The sequence below is a fragment of the Aplysia californica genome, unplaced genomic scaffold (assembly GCF_000002075.1).
Source record: "Aplysia californica isolate F4 #8 unplaced genomic scaffold, AplCal3.0 scaffold00367, whole genome shotgun sequence".
In the NCBI taxonomy this organism is placed as follows: domain Eukaryota; kingdom Metazoa; phylum Mollusca; class Gastropoda; order Aplysiida; family Aplysiidae; genus Aplysia; species Aplysia californica.
In genome coordinates, this window is record NW_004797637.1 from 600,959 (window position 1) to 603,134 (window position 2,176).

Below are 2,176 nucleotides of genomic sequence, written 5' to 3' on the forward strand. Positions count from 1 at the left end.
CGTCATTCCATGGGTCCAGGAACTTCACAAAACCACAACTTTCACAAAAAGTAAAAACTCACAAAAATGTTGCTGTCCCAGCTTCTCGAAACTTCACTCTACGATATCAACTAAAGATACACACACACAGTTATCCCATTTCTGAGAAAAATTGTTCAGAATACAGAAAGTGCCATTTTGCCCTTTGCTGTGTTTTCCGCCTTATGGATTTACCATAATTTGACCATAGAATTATGCTTTACCGAGACTATGACCCATGGAAAAGTATAATATGCTTATTAATGTCATAACATAGCAATTTATTGTAGAAATGAACCTGGCTCTGGTAATTGATTAGATGCATAGGCCTACTTAATCAAAACAAAAGACTGATTTCATGATGGTGTATAAAATCAATAGGCCTTAGACTTAGACTAGCGAGTATATAACTGTACTCCTATTTCAACTTTTTTTTCGCTGACGATGTCTGTTATTACAGATGGAAAATAAACGCGGGGATAAGGGGGGGGGGGAGCTCTAAACAAACCCTTCTCCTTCTCCTTTTCCCTATTCTTAACACCAAAAGTTTGTCAAGACATACGACATGTATATTGTTCAAAGAAAAAGAGACTAGGGACACAACTAAATCAATAGTACATTAAGCTAGATCTTCACACAAATCTAGATCGAGGTCTAATCTACTTTGACCTCAAGCAGCTGACTTCTCTGCATGGCCTGCGTCGGTGTCCTGTTGCGGTGACTCTTACATCAGAGCTTGGCGCAGACAAGGGTCGACAAGTTTTCTATTGTGATGCAATCGAAGCATACAAAATGTACACTAGGTCTAATCAACCGAGTAGGTTTCACAGATAAATGCGTTATAAATCAAACGTTTCGTCATTTTATCATTTTTAGATCATATTTGTACGTAGAGCCCTAAACACATCCTTTATTAGCTTTTAATTTTTAAACTTTTGCTTGCCAATGACTTATTTACACACGAGTCCATGCGCTGAGACTCTCTGCCTATCTCCCTCTCATCCCCATCCTGATTTCATTTTCCAGAAAGAGAGCTGAGTTGCCGTAGAACAAAAACCGTCATTAGTACCTCAAGTAAGTATTCTGATATGTATACATTCGGTTAGGTAAGCTGAAAGAAATGCATCGCAACTGTGGGCCAACATAACTTGCAATACCGATAATACAAGATTCACAAGGATCATCTTGCGTCATGAAGCATGTAAGACAATAAATGAACCGTACTTGATAGCCTGGCTTCATTTCTTCTTTTTTTTGTGTTTTTTTTTTGTAAATAAGACGTCCCACGCGTTCAAGTGGTCGACAGCGACTGACGACAATACTGGACACTGGACGCAGCACAGCTACACGATACACTGAGCGACACTCACAAACACTGTGACAGACGACACGACAAGTGAACAGAGACGCAACAAGAGAAATATCGCCACATTGTGAAATTATGGTGTATTGTTTTCACTCGCCAGACCGAGTGAGATCAGAATGCACTTTTTTTAAACGACCTTCGGGTATAACTGCCAACTTGCCCAAAATGAGAACCAGTTTCGAAACATTCCTCTCCGTCGGCCTGGGTGTGGGAGAATTCCTTCCCGTTAAGGTGTCTCCAGCCAACTTGCTGTATCAAATGTTACCTCAAACGAAACTGAAAAGAAACGAAGGGGTTGCTGCTGCTTTGGACGCATCGGTTTTCTCCAGCGAGATCTTAATCGTCTGTTTCGTTTCGTGACCTGAGTTCCAAGCTATACTCTCAGTCTGCCGAGATCAGATCCTGGCTGTTGACTGCAATGGCAGTGTTTCAAAAAGCTTCCTTATCCAACGACCGCGCTCCTATCGTCAAAGCGCTGGGAAAGAAGAGGACGGAACAGTCTGTCTCGGTTCACGGTAAAATATGTTGAATTTCTCAAGGTCTATGGCGTAGACGTGTGTGTTTATGACACGTTATTCTCCGATTGTCGCTTATTTCTCAGGGATTTTATTTCAATGTATGTACAAAAATGATAGATCTAGATCTCCAGTACTAGTATTTTTTTCTTCACAAGCAGCTAAGACCGGGGCGGGAGACACCGTCTTACGGCGAACCGTACCATGTAGATTGTAGAATTATGCGCTTTGTTGTTCACTTCTTGTCTTGTTTGTAAAATCTCTCTCTCTCTCTCTC

The 2,176-nt window shown here is 41.1% G+C and overlaps 1 protein-coding gene across 1 annotated transcript in view; it reads left to right on the forward strand.

Moving 5' to 3' along the window:
- The first annotated feature begins 312 nt into the window (after positions 1–312).
- Positions 313–2,176, forward strand: part of LOC101861671 (HHIP-like protein 1) — a 28,179-nt gene continuing 26,315 nt past the window's right edge. Inside the window, exon 1 of the mRNA XM_013085351.2 lies at positions 313–1,899. The gene's annotated coding sequence lies outside the window, so the exon portion shown is untranslated. The remainder of the gene's footprint in view (positions 1,900–2,176) is intronic.